Here is a 10,912-nt window from a genome sequence, read left to right as displayed (position 1 = left end):
TATGTACAGCAAAAGAAACAAATTAGAGGTGTTAGCAAAAAAAATTTATATAAGTAATATTAATAAAAGCATATTACTAAATATGCACATATACGTGGTGTGATTAAATAATTAGGGAATAAAAAAAAGTAGATATATATGTATATATATGCGTATGTATTGCATTTTGCGATGCGTCGAAGGCCTCCTCGCTTGTAGTTGCGGTAACAAAGATTCCCTAATCACGGCTTGCACCAGCCCATGAAAAAAATGTTTAAAGTTTGTCAATCAAAAATTATTCAATAAAAAAAATATATATGCAGTTGGTAACCATAAATATAAATAGAAATATATTATTGAGAGCTCGCAACAAATAAAAATTATTTAAGCTGTAAGTTTGGTTAAAACCACGTCATACAACTCTCTCTCAAACATGTCCAATGCTTCTCATTTCATACAATTTCTATTTGGCACAGGTTCGAGAGACAGCTGTACACCAACTACAACAAAAGAATATGTTGATAAAAGCTAGTTACATATTTTAAGGAATAATTATATTTGAAGGGATTATGAAAATCTTTTAGGTTTTTAGTCTAACCTACAGTGCTTACAAAATGCATAGGAACCATAATTATTGTAATATATTATATTTCTTATTTGGTAGTGATAATGATTTTAATTCCGCAACATTGTGTCTATATAAGTTCTATACACTGGTTCCAGCAACATCTTCTGATGCTTTGTTGCTTTTACATTTTAGTATACTAATTTTACTTTATTTTATTTTTCTTAACCTACGTCTTCTTCTTCCTATACCTTCATTTTTTTACGTACATATAGTATAGACTATTTTATAATCAACAAAATTTAAGATTGCAGAATAGTTTTAAGTCATTTTTGAAGATTCCAACGCTTGGGAAATCTGCTTGGAGTCGAAATATAGGTACTCCTAGGTGGGCGTTTTATAGATAGTTGGTTTACAGCAACTTCGGAAGCATTTTATGAAGATTTTTGTGGTTCGCACAAACAACCCACATGCAAACGTTAAAAATTTTGCAAATAGTGAATTTATCGAAAAATTTGGTGTATATTTTTGGAAATATCTGCGGAAGAAACAGACATCACACTGTTAGGGATTTTGTTTTGAAAACTTCGCTCACATACTAAATAAAAAAAGGGATCCGTTTTAGAAAAATATATGCAGATTTACCATGTATATATTTATGTTCGATCCAAGATTTTTATAATGTATGGTGAATAGGTCGTGTTGGTCGATATTACTTTTTAGACAATAAGCAAAACTTTATTTTTAGCTGTTAGGCTTTAGGGTTAAATAATCTTTTTATTCTTTTATATTAGTTCAATAACTTTGAAATTTACCACTTCACTTCACCACGATTTTCCCATATGTGTCGATAACTCAGTTCAAAAACAAATGTTTTTGACATTAATGTTTTTGACATTAACAGAGGTAGAATATTGAAGTTTGAACAGGGTGGCCAAAAAAATGCAAACTATATTAATAAAACTAAAAGTAGCTGTTAAATCACGAGCTGATTTATATTTTAAATTCAATGATTGCGATTTATTCTCAAAACTTTAGCCTTAGTCTAACAAAAGTAATTTAAAGTTACGTATTCACTTTCAGTAGTGTATCAAATTATTCAATTATTTACAAAATTAAATTGCTATGTAATTCTTTAAAGCAATTCCAAATGAAACTTTAATTTATGCAAAACAAGGGATTTAATAAAAATATGTTGAATACTTATGTATGGTTGATTGTAGTTGTTGCTGATTAGGATCCCGTGTGGTTACGGGAGATGCTCGATCTTGTGGATTGCTGGTGACAAAAGAGAAGGAGTGGAAAAGCGCCCAGCCTTTTGGACATTGGAAGCCCGTTCCAATGAGTTGTCAAATAGTGACGAGTGCATGCAGGGATGCATTATGCACATATGTGTATGCACATATGTGTGACTGATATGGGGAAAACTGCGGGAACGTGAGTCACCGCAATACTCGTAGACTTTTCACATGAGCGTGAGTCCTAGAAGAGTAGTTTAAGTGGAGAAACTCACTTAAACATCGCGCCCCCTTTGCACCGGTGCAACTCTGTCCCTTAATATCTCCAAGGCTGGAATCACCCGGTTGAATTGGATACGATCGGCTACCGGTGTTGGCCGTGCTCTGCATGGTAGCTGGATCGGAGCCGGATCTTCGCCGGCTTGCGGACGGTGTAGGAGCGTATGGTGCGGATCATGGCAAATTTTGCACGTTCCCGGCGACGACCACTGGCGAACGTTGTCGTGGTTGCGCGCCAAACAATTTGGGCAATACTTATGTTGTCGTACACATAAGATGCGCTCATTAGAAGACATATCCCGAAATTTGGGACAATAACGCAAGGCGTGATATTGCTGACAAAGCTGACACATGTGAAGTCGTGGGTTTCGTGGCGTCCGAATCGGTGACGGAAGTTGTGGGATCGTGTGTAAATAAAGATGATATTTGTCACAATTCAATAAAGCGATAAGTTGAAAGATGTGTGTTGTGTGAGATTGTGAAGTTAGTGTATATGAACTCAGGGAGTTGAGGGATTTGGCGCATCGGAGTAAATTGGTAGGGGACATAGTTTTACGATTGGTCTAGTGAAACGACCATACTGTGTTGGAACATCCGCAACTCTGACGCGATTATCCGCTCCAAGGTAGACCTTTTCAATTCGGCCTAAGCGGCATTCTTGAGGGGGAAGTAAGTCATTTTTGGCGACCACAAAGTCACCTACGGAGATATCTTTCTAACGCCGATGTAACACCTAAAGATATTCGTCCTTCCATCTCTGGCTGAATTGTTGGTGAAGAATCTTTAGTTTTTCCCATCGATTCTGAAGTGAAAGATTATCTATTCGGGGTCCTGGGGTAGCCAGTAATGGCGCACCGCGCAGAAAATGTCCTGGTGTCAGGGCTAGTAAGTCGTCGGGATTGTCCGACATAGGCGATAGTGGACGGGAATTTAGCACCGCTTCGATACGAGCGATCAATGTAGTTAATTCTTCAAAGGTGAAGTGATAGCTTCCAGCGACACGTTGAAAATGCAATTTGAAGCTTTTGACAGCTGCCTCCCACAGGTCACCCATGTGAGGTGCATTCGGTGGTAAGAACTGCCATTCTAACCCATGTATGCCATGTCTTGCTTGAATATCGATGGACGTGGATTTGAGGAACCGGTCGAAATACCTTTGAAAGGCGCGATTTGCGCCGACAAAGTTTTTCCCGTTGTCGGAATATACACATTTTGGTAGCCCACGCCTTCCAATGAATTGCAGAAACGCTGCTTCGAAGGCTTTGCTGGAAAGGTCAGAGAAATATACGAAGACGCAGACATAACCCTTTATTATGGAGAACTTTTGGAGAACTGACGACCTGAGATCCAAGGGACCTGCGAAGTCCAACCCGGTAAATGTGAATGGTACGGAGAAGTTGGAACGTTCTGGTGGTAACACTGCCATGATTTGGGATTGAATATGCTTCATAAAAATTGTGCACGTTTTGCAACTGCGAATACATAGTTTTATTTTCGACTTAAGTCGAGGAATGAAATACTTTTGTCTGGCCGTCCGGATCATGAGTTGATGCTCAGCAGGCATCAATACATTGTGTAAAAACTGGAGAAAAAGATAGCAAAAACGTGAAGATTCAGGGATGATTATTGGATGTTTTTCATTATGTGGGAGATTGTAGTTGGCTAATCCACCATTTACTCGAAGAAAGCCAGTCTCATCTAGAGAAGGATTCAAAAGCAAAAGTTTACTTTTGTTGGAAATCGGTAGCTGGTTCGAAAGTTTGGCATATTCATTATGGTAATATCATTCCTGAGTGAGCCTAATCAGATGTGCTTTGACCCAGTGAATTTCTGCTTGGGAGATAACTAGGGATTCATAATTTATTGATGGAGTGTACTGTATGGGCTCGGTTCGATATATAAAACGAAACATATAAGTTATCACCTCGAGAGCTCTCGGCCATGATGAGAAGCGATCAAATATATCAGGTTCACTATCCAAAGTAAGTAGAGCTTGACTTTTCGTTCTTCTGGAGGGACTATCTTTTCTCTGGACGAAATGGGCCATTGATCGGAAGGTTTTAGCAGCCAGTCAGGGCGTTTCCACGAAAGTTGTAGTTGGATTCAATCCTGCGGCCTACACCCTCGAGTACCGAGATCAGCAGGGTTGCGGTTTGTGGATACGTGGCGCGATTTCATGTTTCCAACATTCTGCATGATCTGGGATGTGCGATTTGCCACGTAGACTTTCCATGTGCATGGCGGCTTTTCAAGCCATGACAACACGATCGATGAATCTGACCATAAAAAGAGTTCGATATTTCTTAAGAGAAGTTGATTGATGACATTTTTGATGCATTTAGACAGTAACACTGCTCCACATAGCTCCAGGCGCGGGAGGCTCACTGTTTGTAATGGCGCAACCTTAGTTTTAGAGAAAAGTAAATGAGACGAGACTTTGCTGTTTTACTGTGACCGAAGGTAAACGGCTGAGAATACGCTTTCTCTGAAGCATCACAAATCCGTGTACTTGTATTTTATTATTAGAGGAAAATTCAGTCCATCTCGGTATTCGAATTTGCTCTATCATTGGGAAGTCTGCTAAAAACTGTAGCCATTTTTGGAGAGATAATGGTTTGACACATTCGTCCCAATCCGTGCCTTCCAGCCATATTTGTTATTTTGCCTGAATAAGAATTGGCGCTAGCCACCCTGCGGGGTCAAAAAGTTTCGACACCGACGATAAAATCTGTCTCTTGGTTGCGCTAGTAGGGGGCTGGGTTGGCTCAATGGTATATGAAAAGTCATCGCTTAAAGCATTCCATCGGATGCCAAGAGTTTTAGTAGAACTGAAATAATCGAATTCCAGAAAATCTGAATCGAGTAAGTCTTCTGCTGAGATGTGACTAAGGAGATCGGGATGATTAGCAGTGATCTTTTTAAGGGGAAAACCTGCAGACATTAAACAATTAATTGTTTGGGATTGGGCCTGGATACAAGATGGGATGTCATGTCCACCGGAGAGTATGTCATCCACGTAGGTTTCCTCCGTTAAAATTCGCTTTGCTAAGGGATAAGTGACTCTCGAATAATTCGCCAACTGATGTAAGGTGCGTATGGCTAAATAAGGCGCGCAGTTTACTCCAAACGTGACAGTCTTCAGGGCAAAATCGGTAAGCTCTGTTTCGTTGCTCCTGCGGAAAAGGATCCTTTGAAATTGTTGATCCTCCTCATGTAATAGTATTTGGCGGTACATCTTCTGTATGTCCACGTTGAATACGAATTTGTAAAGACGCCAATTTTAAATTACGAACATTAGATCAGACTGCAGAGTGGGACCAATGTGGATAATATCATTCAGAGATTTGCCAGATGAGGTTGATTTGGAAGCATTAAAAACTACTCGAACCTTAGTAGATTTACTATCTGGCTTAACTACTGAATGCTGGGGAAGGTTATATGAGAAATAATTACTGTTTTCCTGAATTTCATTGGGATCGATGGGTTTCATGTGATTCAGCATGCGATATTCTTCTAAGACACGATCGTACTCGTCCTTGAGATATGGGCATATGCTCCATTCGAATGGCTTCCTTCATGGCTTGCGCCTGAGAGGGACCAATGTATATATTAGAGGGAAATTCCGATTTAAATGGTAGACGTACCACTTACCGTCCATCAGGTTGCCTGTAGTTGGTTTCCTTGTAAAACGATTTGCAGATTACGTCGTCATCTGATGGTTTATGTGATTCTTGTACTTCTTCTATCTCCCAGAAACGTTTCAGTTGCGTGTTGAGATTTTCATCGGAGATCTCGGTAGCGTATGCATGAAAAGTGGCACAATAAGTGGAATGTAGGGGTCTACTAAGGTACCAACCAAATATAGTATTTTGCGCGAGTAAGCTGCCAAGAACCTGATGTTTGATGCCTTGGAGCAGAATTTGAGGAATAAGGTCACTGCCTATAACAAGATCTATTTGGCCGGGAGTGTAAAAATAGGGATCAGCGAGATCTAAATCTTTAATTTGGGAAACGTCTGGTTTAGGGATTTGGAAAGATGGGAGAAAACTCGTTAGCTTTTTCAAAACGATCGCATTGGTGTTGATGCGTGTGTTGTAGCGCTGGGATACCAGCGTAAGTTGACAAACTCGGTTTGCGTTTTCAACAATGTTTCCACCCATTCCTGTGACTGAAACATTTTCTTTCGATGTTGGGAGTTGTAAACGAGTCTGAATCTTTTGGGATATAAAAGTTTTTTGAGAACCTTGGTCCATTAAGGCTCTTAAGGTGTAAAGCGAACCCAGGTGTTCAATTTGAACTTGGGCGGAAGAAGCGTTTTCTCATTATTGGTGGAGAAATTCGCTTGGATCTGCGACTCACAACCTAGACTAGCTTGGACGAGGAAGGGGATTCCTGCCAATTGCCTTAGGTCAAATATCGGATGCTTGGACTGCTGATTTGACTCCGTATGAAGTAATGCTGTATTTTGGTAGGATGTAGTAGAGTAAGTTCTACCGTTTGTTTTTGGGTTAGGCTTATTAGTGACTTGGGGTGCAGCATTGTAAGGTGATTCTTCTTACAATGTGCACATCGGAATGCACTGGAACATTTAGAAAGTGCATGATTGTAGGCGAAACAGTTACTACAATACTGGTTTCGCTCTCGAACTGCGTGCGTTCGGCGACAGTTAGCTTGCGAAATTCAGGACACGATTTCAGTGGAGGATTATTACTGCATAGCTTGCATTTCGAAGTTAAATTTCCGTGCAAATGATATGCCTGGATTTTGGGAGGAGATTTAGTAGTAACTGAGTTCCGGGATTTGGTACTTTTGTACCCATGTAGGCGTTCAACTACCTCGTACCTACTAGTTAAGAACTGGTTCATTTGAGACCAGTTGGGGAGCTCTTTTCGCTCTTTCTAAGGATTGCTCCCATAAAGAAAGGGTTTCTTCGGGAAGCTTGGTGGAACACACATAAATCAGAAAAGGATCCCAATCTGTCACCGAGACCCCTTGGGATTTGAGAATAATTAAACAGTCGTTAATGGTATTTTGTACTTTTTGGATTCCCTTGCAATTTCTGGGCAAGGGTTAATTTGGGGTGATTGATATACACCGCCGTGAACATGTCACGGAAGGACGGCCAATCTTCGTAGCTACCATAAAATATTTCGGTATCGGAAGGGGGTACTTTTATACATACTTGTGAGGGGTTTGGCGTGGTCGGGTGATTAAACGGCTGAGACGTTTGGGGGGAGGGTCTCAGTGACTGCATGGCATCCATTATCTGGGACAAGCAAGTTTCATAACTTTCAGAGCACTTTTGTTATTTTTGCTTTAATGAATCGGTGGACTCCTGATGGGATGGAGAAAGAGATACTTTTCTGTAGGAATCTAGGAGTGATTCCCAAAATCTGTCGAGCTGTTCTGTTTTTACTTTCAGAAGGGATTCTGTTTGATCAGATATAAGGGTGGCTGACCATTTTGAGTAAAATGCCTCAAGGAATGGGTTTAAGGAGAGAATTTTACTCTTTGACGATATTGCAATTTTAGCGGTAATATTCTTGTGTTCCTCTGGAAAGTGATTCATCTGGGCAAGTATTATGAGCCGAACTCGAATTTTAGAAATTTGTTCTCCAGAAATAATTAGAGAGGGCTAAGAATGAAAACTTCGGGTATACCTGTTAGTTCGATTGTAGAACCTAAACACATTTGCTAAGACCCGCAGTGCACGCGGAAGCGACGAAAAATTTCTAAGGGATCCTTCTGATTCGACACATGTGAAGTGTGTACCTTTAATCCCCTCTCTTCGAGCGTAATGTCGTCTATATCTACATTCAAGGAAGGCCACTGTTCTACGCATTTGGCTTACCAAGAGGGGCCGTGCCACCACAACTTATTCGAGCATAAGTCCTGTGAGTAAGTTCCTCTGCTACCAAGATCCGCGGTAGCATCCTTGGAATCAATGTGACTCCAATGCCTAACGGTGAAAGCATCTTGGGTCTTTGCCACTCGATTAGCGACAAAGGTGGTCCAAGAGCATGACCTTTTTCTTAACCATGCGAGAACGATGGTAGAATCTGTCCAGCAGTATATATTTTCGACTTTGATTGGAAGTTCCTTTAGAAGTGATTGAAGCATATCGACTACCAGATCAGCACCACGCAGCTCTAAACGGGGAAGTGAAATGGTTTTGATTGGTGCGACTTTCGTTTTGGCCAATAAGAGATTGGAAGACGTGATTCCCTGGTTTTCTACTCTTAAATATATCGCCCCCGCGTATGCCTTTTCCGAGGCGTCGCAAAAGGCATGAACTTGGAAAGGTGATTCCTCAGAATAATATACCCATCGCGGAATTTCGATTTCTTCTACAAATTGGTAATTTTTAAAAAACGCTTGCCATTTGGAAAGAGTTTGAGGTGATAAGGGCTTATCCCAGGGAGTACCATCAGACCATATTTGCTGCATAACTATTTTTGCTAGCACCACGATTGGTGCTAGCCAACCTGCTGGGTCAAAAAGCTTCGCTATCAGATAAAATGCTTCGCGTTTTGTATACGTGTCCTGCAACGAGGGGGCCTGCACTTTAAAGAAGAATCGATCTGGTTAAGCATTCCATCGAATTCCTAATGCTTTTGTAGTGCTTCTTTCGTCTAATTCCAAGAAATCTTTGTCTAGGAGGTGATCTTGTGGGAGATTTTTAAAAATATTTTTAGAGTTTGAGGACCATTTCCTCAAAGAAAAGCCAGCGCTGTATAATGATTCGATAAGTTCAACTCGCGCTTGTAAAGCTGTGGCTATATCGTGTATTCCAGCTAATACGTCATCTACGTTCATGGAGTTCCGGAGAATTTGAGCTGCCAATGAATGTGAATCCTGACAGTCTTGAGTTAATTGAATAAGTGTTCTAATTGCCAAGTATGGCGCGCAATTTATCCCAAAAGTGACTGTTTTAAGTTGACAGTCTTGTATGCTACTTTGCTGGTCATCCCTAAAAATAATCCTCTGATAAGGTCTGTGTTCAGGTCTGACCAGAATTTGACGATACATTTTCTGTATGTCGCTACTTAGAACGAACTTGTACAGCAGCCACCGAATTATAAGAAGAGTTAAATCCGATTGCAGAGCAGGGCCTACATGGAGAATATCATTAAACAAGACGCCATTCGAAGAGTTACATGACGCGTTAAAAACTACTCTCAACTTCGTCGAAGTACTTTCAGGTTTCAGAACCGCGTGATGTGGGAGGTAAAAGTGGCTAGGTGAATGTTCGAAATTTGGAGCTTCTATTTGCTCCGTATGTCCTAATTCAAGGTATTCCTTAACAACATTGTCGTATTCTTCTTTTAATGAAGGGGTTTTTAAGAATCTTGTTTCGTTGCGATAAAATTGTTGCAGCGCGATTGGCCGAGATGGACCTAATTTTAAATCCGTGGGATAGAAACTTTTAAACGGCAACGACACGACATATCTACCATCCGGGTTTCGTATAGTCGTCTTCGAGTACAGTTCTTCGCAAAACGAGTCCTCTGCAGACTGAAGAGTTCTTTTAGGAACTTCTTCCAGTTCCCAGAACTTTTGCAGTTGACAATCTAACGAGATGTCCTCCCCGATTGAGACTTTGGTAGCAGAGCAAGAAACCTGTGCAGTGGAAGATGCTCCAGTGATGATCCACCCGAACATGGTCTCTAGGAACAGGAAATTGTTATTTAAACTGCGCTTTACGCCACCTAACATTATTTTGGGATATAAATCCCCTCCTATCAAAACATCTATAGGACCGCGTTGAAGAAAATTAGAATCTGCTAAAGGTACTTTAGGCAGCTGATCTAGTATCGATTCATCTACTGAGATTGAAGGTAAGTTGCCAGTGATTTTTGGTAAAACGAAAGCATTGGCATCTATGAAAATATTTGGGTCAAGGGTGAGCCCAAAACGAACGATTAAGTCCCGATATAACCGCGTTGGTTTTTGAGCATGGCAGCTTTAAAAGTTCCCGAGGTCGCTCCGAGATGAACGATGATTCGGCAGCTGAATCAATTAAAGCTCGAGCGACATATGTTGACCCTAAGTGGCAAATATGAACCATCGCAGTTCCTAGTAGAGCTGAAGATAAATTCGACGATTTCAAATTGTCTTCATTCGATGTTGGACTACTATGCGAAGAAGTGGACTGTATATTAGTGTGAAAGGCTTGTGAAGTAGTTGCGTTTGTGGAGTCTTATGAAGGTTGGGTGTTAGAGGGCGCTCTGTGGAGTACAGTATGATGTCTACTTTTGCACTTAGAGCACGCGAACTGGCTCTTGCAGTCTTTCATTGAGTGGCCTTTTGTCAAACAATTAAAACAGCAGTTGTACTTTTTAATTGCCGAAAACCTATCATTTACTGGAAGAGCTAAAATAGTTGTACATAAACGTAGGGGATGTTGTTGTTTAGGACATAATACGCAGTTTGAATGGGAAACATTGGCAGCAAGCGCTACTTTCTTTTGGGCTCCCGTATTGCCCCATTGTGCAGATGCTTTATGTGAAAGGGTCATCGACGATGATGAAGGTGCACCTTTCACATCAAGTATCGACTCCAGGGTCCTGTATCGTTGCGTCAGAAATGTATCCATTTGACTCCAGTTCGGTAGAGCCGATTTGTCCGCTAAGGATTGTTCCCATAACCCGAGCGTTGTTTCCGGTAGGCGATTCGAACACAGATAAATTAGAATTGGGTCCCACTCCTTGACCTTGACGTCATACATTTCCAGGGCAGATAAGCATCCATTAATGCTCCGCTGAAGCTCCTTTAACGCTGTTGCACTTTCAGTCCGAATAACTGGAAGCGAGAAAAGCACCTTTGGATGACTGTTGACCAACACCCTTTT

This window comes from Eurosta solidaginis, chromosome X (assembly GCF_040869045.1).
Source record: "Eurosta solidaginis isolate ZX-2024a chromosome X, ASM4086904v1, whole genome shotgun sequence".
Lineage (NCBI taxonomy): Eukaryota > Metazoa > Arthropoda > Insecta > Diptera > Tephritidae > Eurosta > Eurosta solidaginis.
The sequence above is the reverse complement of the archived record's forward strand: the minus strand, read 5'-3'. Positions refer to the sequence as shown.